The sequence below is a fragment of the Podarcis pityusensis genome (genome assembly GCF_964106645.2).
Source record: "Podarcis pityusensis genome assembly, chromosome: Z".
In the NCBI taxonomy this organism is placed as follows: domain Eukaryota; kingdom Metazoa; phylum Chordata; class Lepidosauria; order Squamata; family Lacertidae; genus Podarcis; species Podarcis pityusensis.
In genome coordinates, this window is record NC_138044.1 from 35611646 (window position 1) to 35624804 (window position 13159).

The 13159-nt window shown below is 40.6% G+C and overlaps 1 long non-coding RNA gene across 1 annotated transcript; it reads left to right on the plus strand.

Moving 5' to 3' along the window:
• The first annotated feature begins 1525 nt into the window (after nucleotides 1-1525).
• On the plus strand, nucleotides 1526-9727 carry LOC308468375. The gene is made up of 3 exons (XR_013981611.1): nucleotides 1526-1639; nucleotides 8683-8839; nucleotides 9528-9727. It is a non-coding gene; the product is annotated as an uncharacterized lncRNA (long non-coding RNA).
• Nucleotides 9728-13159: the final 3432 nt, after the last annotated feature.

A 13159-nucleotide genomic window follows, 5' to 3' on the forward strand; every position in this document is an offset into this window, starting at 1 on the left:
CCTCTCGCACGCCTCACAAAAGCTACTTGTCCTCTGTCCCCTCACTAACAAAGGCAGCAAATCACTCGCCCAATTGCTGCAGTGACAGCCAATCAACACCGTCCCTTTGCCACAGCCACCAATAACAATCTACCACTCACAGCAGCAAACAATCCCACGTCCCCACGTTGAACAATCCATGTATAAGACAACCTCCAATTTTAAAGATGATATCTGAATAAAAAAACCTAGTCTTATACACGGAAAAAATTGGTACTTGCAAAAATATTTCATTACAGTAGCCCTTAACACCCTCTGCTTGTGACAGTAATTTGCTTTAAACTCTTTTTAATTTGTATTTTTACATTGCTTTTGTGGGAATGTTCAGGGATGCAGGAGAGGATATATTGTTTAATGATATCCTTCCTAACTTGCGTTAGCAAGTTCTATATCTTAGCAGAGTAACATGCCCCTTTAAACACACAGCGGTTTGCTTGTTTCAGTCTCATCTAAGTCTCTCAGTATAAGATTCCTGGTAAGATCCCGCCCTGCCCCTCTTAAAACGAATAAACATGAGAGTCTTATTAAAGTCAATATAAAAGTAGTTTACTCACATTCATTCAGTTCACAGTTGTATTCCTGAAGGCAGACTTAGGTTACAAAACTATATACACATGTGGAACTATCCCATAAGGGAGTTAGTTCCTAAGTGACTGCAAACAGGCAGTCACTTCTGCTAACATGTAGAAGAGCAAAAATAGAGAAGAGACAAAGGAAAGAGCTGTGCTCCCTTTCCCAGGTTAGGCCTCTCTCTCTCACACACACACAGGCCTTTAGTCACATGCAGAGGAAGTTTTGTCACAGCTCAGGAGGAAACAGGAAGTTAGACTCCTGGCTGGTACAAAGCATCCACGTCCACTCTAGGAATGTTGTACTTGACTGCTATGTGTTTCACATCCCACAGCTTTCACCTTCCATCCCTTATAGTTAAGGGAGTGTAAGAAATAAAACAACAACAACAACAACAACAACAACAACAAATGTATACCATTTTAGAATAGTTTTCCTTTTCACACACACAGAAGAAAACAACTCCTTTAGGAAGAAGCCCATGTTGTCTAGCCTATAATTGTTTTATAAATTAAGAATTAGCAACTGGATGAGTGACTGGATGGAATTTTGATGTGTAGGATTTTGATAGGAAGGGAACTGACAATCCCCTCTCCCAATTTTCCAGCTGAAATCACTCCCGGGAAGTTGCTTTCCTCCTCTGCATGTGCCATTGCAGCAAGCTGTGTGTTCAGGGTCAAAGAGCGCTATGGGCAAGATAGTTTTTGTAGGAAAACTGTAGGGTGGTAAGGAAGAGACGGAGTTCTGCCCCATATCCTATGGGCCAAAGGAGGATCTGGGGCCCCTACAGGTTTTTGTTTTTTTAATTTTAAAAAGAGCGTGGACTATTTTGCAGCCTTTTCAGACACAGAAGCAATCTTTAATCTAAACAGGCATTTGGGGATTTATTTCTTCATTTTTTATTGTATTTTTCTGTGGTGGTAGTGCTGTTGTTGCAGACCACCTTAGATCAGGCCATGGCCCAGTAAATAGGTCCTGACCCACCAGCTGAAGACCAGCGTGCTACAAGGCAGGCTTCCATCATCTAAAAGCAAGTACTTTTTCTATCTGCTTCTTCTTTTTGCTTTAAAAGTATTGATTTTACTCACGTAGTAAAAGATCGTTTAGAGAAGTGGTTCTCTCCCCCCCGCCCAACCTCTGTTCGAGGTTCCTTAGAAGCTTATCAGGGGTTCTGAATTAGAAGGTCAGTAATGGTGGACAGGCTTCCTTTAAATTGCTATTGATTTTCCCTCTCAACATTTGGCTGCTAGGGATTTTTGCATGTTTTGATGTTTTTAAAAGCACTGAGAAAAGTTGGTAAAAATACAGGCGTAGGAAGCTGCCTAATATTGAGTCAGTTAATTGGTCTACATTAACGTGCAGTATACAGTGGTACCTCGGGTTACAGACGCTTCAGGTTATGGACTCTGCTAACCCAGAAATAGTGCTTCAGGTTAAGAACTTTGCTTCAGGATGAGAACAGAAATTGTGCTCTGGCGGCGCGGCAGCAGCAGGAGGCCCCATTAGCTAAAGTGGTGCTTCAGGTTAAGAACAGTTTCAGGTTAAGTACGGACCTCCGGAATGACAAGCAGATGCTCTACCACTGATCTAGAGAAGATAACATATTTTATTCCTCAGTAATTTAACCCATCATTATAAGAGCCAGTGTGGCTTAACGGTTAAAGTGTTGGACCACGACCTGGAAGGCCAAGGTTGGAATCCCCACTCTGCCAAGAAGCTCACTGGGTGACCTTGGGCCAGTCAACATCTCTTAGCCTAACCTGCCTCACATGGTTGTGAGGATGAAATGGGTAGGAGGAGAACCAAGTATAGCACCTTAAACTCATTGGAAGATAAAGTTGGTATATAATTGTGATAAATAAACCAATAATAACTACTGGCAACATTTATTTAATGAAAGTATTTTCAGGGTGGAAATACAATTCAAACCAAGAATATATATTTTTTTAAAATAATTTTTATTAAAGTTTCAATAAAAAGTTGAACAGAAAAAACATAAAAAAGAAATACACAAATACACAATACAAATTCCAAAAAAAGGAAAACAAAAACAAAAAACAAAAAACAACAAAAAAAGAAACAGAACAATTAAAAACAATATCACTTTTTCATTTCCCTTTTTAAAATTTACTTATTTTCTGGACTGCCTCATACCTCCCTCTTTTGTATTCCAGTCCAAATTGTTCCTCCAGCAATTTCTTTTCCACTTTTTTAACCCCAATCTTTATTCTTAGTGTAATATAGCATTAAAAATTTACCTCTTAAGTACCAAATTTCCCTTTCCTTTAACTTATTTACTCCTAATCTTTAATCTTGATGTAATATAGCATTAAAATTTTACCTCTTAAGTACCAAATTTCCGTTTCCTTAAACTTCTTTAATCCTGATCTTTAATCTTAGTCTGTCTTATAATTTTATCCTGTACAGCTGGAAACCACTTATTTTCAATCCAACATCACTCTAACATTCCTTAATTTTGCAATATTTCTGTAGGTAGTCTTTGAATTTCTTCCAATCTTCTTCCATCGCCTCTTCTCCCTGGTCACGGATTCTGCCAGTCATTTGCGCCAGTTCCATATAGTCCATCAGTTTCATCTGCCATTCCTCCAGCGTGGGAAGTTCTTGTGTCTTCCAATACTTTGCGATAAGTATTCTTGCTGCTGTTGTTGCATACATAAAGAAAGTTCTATCCTTTTTTAACACCATTTGGCCGACTATGCCCAGGAGAAAGGCCTCTGGTTTCTTAGGGAAGGTATATTTAAATACCTTTTTTAATTCATTATATATCATTTCCCAGAAAGCCTTAATCTTTGGGCACGTCCACCAAAGGTGAAAAAATGTACCTTCAGTTTCTTTACATTTCCAACATTTATTATCGGGCAAGTGATAGATTTTTGCAAGCTTGACTGGGGTTATGTACCACCTGTATATCATTTTCATAATATTCTCTCTTAAGGCATTACATGCCGTAAATTTCATACCTGTGGTCCACAACTGTTCCCAGTCAGCAAACATAATGTTATGTCCAACGTCCTGTGCCCATTTAATCATAGCCGATTTTACCGTTTCATCCTGAGTGTTCCATTTCAGCAGCAAGTTATACATTCTTGACAAATTCTTAGTTTTGGGTTCTAACAGTTCAGTTTCTAATTTTGATCTTTCCACCTGGAAGCCAATTTTCTTGTCCAATTTAAATGCCTCCATTATCTGGAAATAATGGAGCCAGTCTCGCACTTTGTTTTTTAATTTTTCAAAACTCTGCAATTTCAGTCTATCTCCATCTTGTTCCAAAATTTCCCAATCAATTCAAACCAAGAATAAAACAGAGTAAGAGCAAAACATAATGCAGAATTCAATTAGAAATAAAACCAACCATGGATGCAGAAATGCTAGTGTCCAAAGGGGCATCTTACCCGTAGGCCAGTGGTGTCCAAACTTTTTTCAAAGAGGGCCAGATTTGATGAAGTGAAGGGCTGTGACGGCCAACCAAAGTTGTTGACCTTTTTTTAGGATTGAAGTTGTTGAGGTTTTTTTAAGACCCCTCCCCGGGTCCTGGGCTCTCAGAGGTCAGAGGTGCCAGGCCAAGAGTCTGGGGCCTGAGAGTTGAGTCTGGAGAAGAGCCTGCCTATCAGTTGGAGTGCTGTGGTGGGCTCTTCTGCTGCTCCGTGAGTTTAGGGGCGACCAAGCCAGCGAGACGCTGAGGCAGCTGGCTGGCTCCACCCTGCTCTGCACCCGGGACTGGGCAACTGGGGGGGGGGGAATCTTTACATCCCTGTGCTGCATATGCTTAAGACAGCCCTGAGTGTCCAACTCAACTTCTTGGACAAAGAAGTGTTTCTTTACTCGCTGGTGAAATGACTGCAGTGTCCTGATAAGGCTCGCATCAGAGTTGAGGATCCTCCAAATTTAAGGAGCCACCCCAGATAAATTTATTCTGTATTTTCTGCATCTGGCTGACTGCACCTGCTGCACCACAGCCATAATGATTTTGCTCAAGAGAGATCAGACACAATTGTCCTTATTTAAGACCAATGTTTGAACAAGGAAGCTGCTCTCAGTAGCATTAACATCCAGCTTTTTCAGCAGATTTTTTAACTATTATCTCAATCTTGATTCAAAAAAAGAAAAAACTTTAACAGAAGACTTCTGCTTCGTAAAACAAAACAAAACAAAATATTAAAGCAGGGGTGGGGGACCTCCAGCCCTCCAGAAAGTGTTAGACTACAATTCCCATCATCCTGAACTATTGGCTGTGCTTGCTTGGGCTGATGGGACCAACAACATCTGGAGGTCCACAGGTTTCCCATCCATGCTCCAAAGCCTCATTGTCCTGCATTTCCCACACTCATTTTAATTCTGTCCTGCATGTTTGTATATGTGTGGGTTGCCATATGTCATCTTTTCCCAGGACGTGTCCTCTTTTTCATGGGTAGAGTTGTCATAGCGATCCATAGCTAAAATTAGAAATTGGTAAGTGTGTCTACTTTTTTGCTCTTCAAAATATGGCAATCCTACATGTGTGAATTTGTGTGTAGAGTGGCTATGCTCACCTTTTGCCACACCCACCTTTGGCATGAAGTTCCTGGAGAGCTATCTAAGGGCGAACAAATTATTCACCCCTGCTGTTAAAAAAAAGTCTTTTACCCATGTTTTCTCTTTTTGTTGGTGGGTCTTCAATGTTTTAGATCTGTTATTGTCTGGTTTGGATTTTGTTGCAGAGTCTTGGTTTTTACATACAGTGGTACCTTGGGTTAAGTACTTAATTCGTTCTGGAGGTCCGTTCTTAACCTGAAACTGTACTTAACCTGAAGCACCACTTTAGCTAATGGGGCCTCCTGCTACCGCTGCGCCGCCGGAGCACAATTTCTGTTCCCATCCTGAAGCAAAGTTCTTAACCCGTGGTACTATTTCTGGGTTAGCAGAGTCTGTAACCTGAAGCGTCTGTAACCTGAAGTGTATGTAACCCGAGGTACCACTGTACTGATGATTTTAATGGGGAACACTACATTTAATTTTTGCTTTGGATTATAAATAGCCTAGAGCTTCTTTGAAAGATATGTGGGGTGTACTTTTTGTTATCTTCAGTCTCCTCCAAAGATCGCAGGCACTTCACCTTTAAAATCCAGTAAGACATTTTCAAAGGACAAGAGAGAAAATATTTTTCTCCGAAGGAAGACAACGAGATAACTGTGATATACATATGCACATGCTTATACATACAAATATATCTCCTAGCTCTCTGTTTCCAAGCCAAATAGCTACACTTCCTCTCCTTTATTGTAAAAAATAACTTGGGCAGAGTTTTCTTTCCCAGACCATAAATATACACTGTGTGTATTGCTCAATTTTATAAATGACTAACAAGTGCGGTTGAAAAATAATTTCTTTCCTGCACAGTGACCAGTTTGTTTTGGCCTGACGTGATGAATAGCTTTCTTATAACACACTTCTTTACCCACACAACACCCCCCCACTCCAGTTGCAGGGAAGATTTAGAAGTCTGCTGATTAAAGATGGTAGTGCAGCCGAGCTGGTATTTTGACAGAAGAAACGGAAGCGAGCATTGTATAAAAATGTAATAGGGGAGGATCTCTTAAAGGACTGTTGTGGGAATCGAGGGTTATATGATTACTCTTGCTTCACATAAAAACTAGTCTGAGGATTTATTTTTGCCTGACCGCTGGGGCTTTGAAGTTTCTGAAAAATGTTATTTTATACATTGGGCGAACAAATGCCCTTGTAGCAGAAATAAATCACCTCTTTGTACAGAACAATCATACATATATTTGGCTACAAGCACCTCGTTTCCTGAGTAATTGTGAACAGTCTGGCAACCGTTGAAACTTTCCTTAGGCTGAGCTGAAGTAAAATAAGCCTTGTGCCTTTGTTATGGGAGTTTGGTAGCTCTAAGGCACAGCTTGACACTCTTTGGAATGTCTTGTTTTCAAATACTACCATTATTACTAATATTATTATTATATGCATGGTGTTGTATACATACTAATGGAGGCAGGGATAAACTAGGCTTGCTGACATGTAACAGTCAACAAAGGTGCAATCTGTCTGTATACATGCACAAGTGTTTATGTGAAAGAATATACACTTTTTGATTTGTACAGCTCAGTTGTTGTGTACATATTGTATACACTGGTTGAATGTTACATGTGAACAGCTGTATGGGTGTACAGCTCAACCATCTGTGCACACAGGTACATAGATTGTACACTTGTTGAATGTAATGTGTGGACAGCCCTATGTGAATAACTACACCACTATCTGTGTTGCTGGAGTGAAAGGATGACCCATACTTAGACTGAAAGCAGTTGGAAGAACAAAGATATCTAGAGAGTAGCAAAAGGGCTTCCCTCACTCACAGTTATATTTGCCCCTTTTGGTGAGTCATGGGGTCAGAGGTTCTACCCCCTCCTTGATTTCCAACTACTATGGTGGGTGAGGAATAATGTCTGAATCCTACAGCCAGAAGCTAGGGTGAGGTTAGACAGGCCAAATGACTCATCTCTAAAAAAGCATTCTCCCTTACAGCACATGAGATGCAGGTCTCATTAAGTTGAATGGGTCCAACTCTCAGATAACTTTGTTTAGGACTGAAGCCTGAAACACTCTCACAAAAGAGAATGACTGTTTTGTGTTGATGTTTGTTTGTTAATTATTTTTAACAAAAATAATTGCATAATTGCTGCTCAATTAATGGGGGGGGGGGACCTTTGAGTCAATGAGAAAGTTCTTAAATTACCAGTGTTTGATCAATTGAATACATATAACATTTTAAAAATTATTATTCTACCACTTTCTTCGGAACAGTGTTTATTAATTTATTAAACTTACTGCCCCAAGAGGCTCTCAAGGCGGCTTACAAAGAATATCAAAATGGAAATCTTATTCAAGTCTGGAATCAGGAGGAGAAATAACATGGTGTCAGGATTGTTTAGGTGGTATTTTCTGACTTTATTCTTCATCTTGCACGGTGCTGCCCGTTGACCTCTACCTACTAGGCAGAAGAGCTTACTGATATCCTCTGAGGCAGAGGAGTGGGGCTAAGCAGCTGGAAGCTACTCAACCCATGATAGAGGCAAATAAAATAAATATTCAGATCTGAGATGTTCTCTCATTCAGTTGTTGTTTCTTGGGTCACTGGACCAATATTAATAGCAAGAAAGTCCCCTTCAGAGCTCTTGTTGCTAGCCCAACACTGAGAAAGGATTGTTCATTTAGCCACAAGAATAAAGGTCAAATCACTTGGGAAACAGCTAAGTGGCCAATTTCCCTGGAAATATAGCTGTAGGACAGGGTTGATGAGCTAAAAAGAAATGAGTTAATCATGAAAATTATCTTTCTTTTAATTTAAAGGAAGATGAAAATTATAATGGACAGTGTGGTAATTTTATCCATCACTTGAAGGCTATTATAACTTTTTCATGCATTTGCAATTTACCCCCAAAAAGGACATGATTCTTTTGTGGTTTCCTTTTATTCAGATGAAACTTTGAGAAACTGTGTAAGAGTTATAAAATGGAGCTTTTAGCAAGTTTTCTTCCTAATTTGCTAAATGCAAATTGACTTTTAAAATATATCGCTTAAACATATCCTATATTTCTTCTGTCATGGAACTTGGGCTCTTACACAAATTCCTAAACCAGTGGTTTCCAATTCTTTTGTACCCATGGGCATCTTTGCAAAGCCAGAGAAACCACTGTGGGCACCACACAGGCACCACAACAAATCACAAACTATTTTACTGGATGCAATAGGATGCTTCTTTCCAGACTTTCAGTGTGGGAGAGGACCATGTGGGGTCCATTGAAAGCCTCTGTGGGCACACAGAATCATAGAATTGTAGAGCCAGAATGGACCTTGAGAGTCATCTAGTGCAACACCCTGCAATACAAGAATTTCAACAAAAGCATCCATGACAGATGGCCATCCAACCTCTGCTTAAAAAGCTACAAGGAAGGAGAGCCCACAACCTCCCAAGGGAGACCATCCCACTGTCGAACAGCTCTTACCACAAAAAGTTCTTTCTAATGTTTAGTTAGAATTTCTTGTAACTTGCAGGTACCCTGCTGGTGACCCCTGTCCTTGGCAAGCTCCAGGCACTGACCCAGCCCTCTTTGCCTTCAGTAAGGTGGCTGCACCATCTGCCTTCAGACTACATAGCGCTGAGAATACTGGCTAATGAAAGCCGTGTGGACTCCAGGCTTTGGGAAGAAAGGTAGGTTATGAATTTAACAAATAACCGAGCTCTGCACTAAACCAAAGAAACAACTATTTGCACAAAGATTGCCACAGTTCTGCACCCAAATAAGGAGAATTCTAAACCCCACAAGCGGGACAGAAGGGAAATTCTTTTATTTAATTGAGTGTAAATAACTGAGGCATTACTGGGGTAAGAGCACTCTCTTTCTCTATATGCCACTTGGGCTTTTGTCCTTGGGGTGCCCTTTAGATTTGGGAGGTGCAGTGGGGTGAATACTGACCTGCTAGTGCCACTGTGCACTTGTCGGGTTCAAATAGTCACAGTTCTCATAGCAAAGATGAAGAATTATTTATAATCCTTTGCTGTGGGGCCACAGGTGAAGCCTATAAACACATCCAGGAGTGGGGAATTTCACTGCCCAGGCTATATTTTTATTTGGCTAATTATGTTTGTTTGGCTGTTTGCAGATCCTCTATATTGTATTTGAATAAATGTAACTTTTTTCATCATGGTTATGGTTTCTTCAGCCTTCTTTAAGGGTGTGCTGGCAAAACAACATTCATTTGTTCAAGACATTTTTTCCATCCACAAGAACAGACCTGGGATAAATAAATTCTACTTCCTATTCAAGCCTCACTGTACTGTTTGTGTTTTCTAAAGCTTATTCTTATCTAATCTCCTATCATCTGCTATCTCTGGCTAGCTGTTCAAAGCCACAGTAGTGTCAGCAAAAGGAGCAGCAATCGCTCGAATGCTTTGAGAATAAAACACAAACTGAAGAAAAAGCAGACATAAGGCAGCATGCAAGACAGAGTTAATTCTCTGCAGCCTTCAAGAAATCTTCCCCCGATAGTGTGATAATGTTTTTGGAACAGGAAATTGAAACCTTAGAGCAAGAAATAAAACAAAATAAAACAAATGATGATCAGATTCCCTTTGGTGTCTTTTCTATGTTCTGCATTCTGTGAGTTAAATCTGCAAACGTGTCTTGTTAAAGGCTGTAATGGTCAATGTTTGGGGGGCATATTGGATGTTTATTAGCATTGAAATAATGTGTGCAGTTAGAGTGGCAGACAGAATAGCAGTTGGCCAATAATAAATAAGGCTATTAAAACATGAGAGCACCCGGCTACAGTGACCCCAAAGGAAAATCAATGGGTAGTTTTTCTGCATTCAGTAACAAAAATTGACACTGCCAGATGCTAAGAGATAACTGTGTGGGGCATGCTTTTTCACTCACGCCCCACCAGTCCCCAATTGAGATTAAGAACAGAAAGTGAACCAGCCTTGAAAAAAGGATGTCTCAGAGGAAATGGACGGGATATTTTGTAGTCCCCCAAGAGGAAAAGATTCAAATGATACACCAAAAGAGAATTTATTTCTAAGATGGAAAGATGCATAAATCACAGCATGGTTAAATGCATGCAGCATAGCCTGCAAGGATATTGAAGCTCACATACTGTACTTAACCTACAATGTATCAAAAGACAGCACCAGCCCATCTTTATAGTAAAGGAGTCAAGCGGGTGGCTTCAGGACCTGTATATTGGAGGAACCTGGGGAGGGTTACTGTGAATCTGCTCTCTTGTGGATAATAAAGATGCGGGATATTGTGGCAATGCCTAAAACAACATCCTAAAAGAACAAAGGGAAATAATAACAAAAATATGTTATAATTTGGGAAGGCCATAGTTCAGTGATAGAGTACCTGTTCTTCTTGCTTTGTAATAAATAGTAATAATAATAATAATAATAATAATAATAATAATAATAATAATAATTTATACCCTGCCCCAGTGGCTGTGTTTCCCCAGCCACTCTGAGCAGCTTCCATCAAAAAAGTAAAAACACATTATAACATCAGTCATTAACAAAACACGAGCCACAGTAGCGGCATCCATAAATAACATTTTCCGGCAATTTTTTTAAAAAACAACAAATGGTCAGATGAAAAAGGATCCTCAGGGCTTGCCTGATTGGTGGTACCACCACTGGGGGTTGCCCAGTTCTCAGAAATCCACAATAGGGACCTTCTCAGTTGTGGTTCCCCATTTATGGAATGCCTTCCCTAGTGAGTTATGTCTTCCTCACTCATTATAAATGCTAAGGAAGAATCTTAAAACATTCTTATTTAACCAGGCATTTGGTTGCTGAAAGATCTGTTCCAGGAAACCCTGAAATTGTGAGCTATGAGAGTAAGGTGATTTTTTTAAAAAAGAAGTTTTGATTTTATTCTACTTTTGACTTGTTTGCTGCTTTGGGCTCCTTCATTGCATAAGTTAGAGTTGGAAGGGACCCCTGAGGGTCATCTAGTCCAAACCCTTGCAATGCAGGAATATGCTTGTGGCCTGGATGGGGATTGAACCCGTGACCTTGGCATTGTCAGCACCATGCACTAACCAACTGAGCTAAGTGAATAATTTATTTAATGAAGAAATAAAATATAATGAATATAGTAGACTACTTCTGTCATGCAGGGCGGGGGACCTGTGTCCTTTCAGCTGCTGTTGGATAATAACTCCCATCAGTCTTAATCATTGATCCTGCTCTTTGGGACTACTGGCTTTGGAGGGCTTCTGCATCAGAGAAAGGAAATATTTGGAATACTACTGCATTTGTGAAAGGATGCATCAACAGAAGTATAGTGCTCAGATCAAGGGAAGTAATAGTATCACTCACTTCTGCCTTAGTCAGGCCTCAACTGGAGTACTGTGTCCAGTACTGAACACAATGGTTTTAAAATGGCATTGATAAATTGGAACATATGCAGAGGAAGGCAGGGTCCGGGCTCTGGAAACCAAGGCTTATGATGAATGTTTGAGGGAGTTGGATAAGTTTAACCTGGAGACTAGAAGACTGAGAGGTGATATAACAGCCATCTTCAAATATTTGAAGGGTAGTCGCATGGAAGTTGGAAGAAGCTTTTTTTTAGTTGTTCCAGAGGGTAGAACCCAAACCAATGGATTCAGATTGCAAGAAAGAAGATTCTGACTATATTTTAGGAAGAACTTTCTGATAGTAGAGCTGTTCAACAGTGGAACAGACTTCCACAGAAGGTGGTAGACTCCCCTTCATTAGGAGGTTTTCAACAGCTGTACACCTAAACACTGTCGGAGGAACAGGGTGTGGGGGCAATGCACTGCCCCCGGCGGCACGATCCCGGCGGGGTGCCGTTGTGGCTGCCCCTCCTGTGCTGGGTGCTACGCCCCTGCAGGCAGCATGTCACGCCCCCACCTGCTCTCCACCCCCCCACCACCAGAGCTTGAAGCTCCGCCACTGCACCTAAACAATGTAATCTGTGAAACAGTCCTTACCTGAATAGGTGTTATCTGAAGAGCTCTAGAAGATGGCTATGGCCATAACACATTTTGTTGTTAAATGTTTTCCACTTCTTTCTCAGAATAATGGGAGTATATGATTAGAGTGTTACTTCTAAATTGTATTACTGAGGTTACTATGGTTATACTGACATTCCCTTTCTTGTGTGTTGTACTTTCTGCAGTGCAGGAAGGCGGGATGTTCACTTGCATGATTACCACGAATTAATCAGAGTAGTTAGGCCCCACCCCCTGTATCTTAACTAAGCAAGTTTCCATTTTATGAGTGCTTCGTTTCTGTGACATTCCCTAAATCACCACAAATGACTTTGGAAATGCTTCCTGTCAGCATAATGCTCCAAGTATCTTCTGCAGATTTCACACTTTTGCTCTGCGGACTCCTTACTCTGTTATAGACGATGGTGGCCGCTGTTGCCTATTCGGAGTAGTGGATTGGAAGGCAGGGAGACCAACAGTAGGTGAGGTCTGAGCTGATTCACAGGCACTGCAAACTATTTTTTTTTTATCCCCATGCTCCTCCCTTCCATAAAGGCAGTGCCCTATCCTGGGCCACAGCCCTTTAAACCACTGAGACAGGTGAAAATACCAAGAAGGCCCTCTCTGCTTTTGCACCTGGGAAGGAGGTGGTCTTTCACATATTTGGGGCCTAAGTCATTTACAGTCAAGAAATTACCTGGCAGCTAATGCAGCTCTTTTAGATCATATGAGTTCTAAATGCAAGCTGCCTACAGCATTTTGAACCAATTGAAGTTTCTCTGTTATCCTCAAGGGGAGCCCCGTTCTGGAAGGTATCAGAGCATGGAGTACCATGACCAAGTCATAGCTGCCCAATAGGAGCTGTAACTGGCCAACAAGCCATAGGTGGAAATAGGCACTCCTAGTCACATAGTCCTCCTATGAGCATATCACAATTATTTCCTTATTCTACAGTTTCATTAGCATCTATCACTTTCTCTCCTTTGAAGCTAATAGAAATATGTCAATATTCTATGTCATG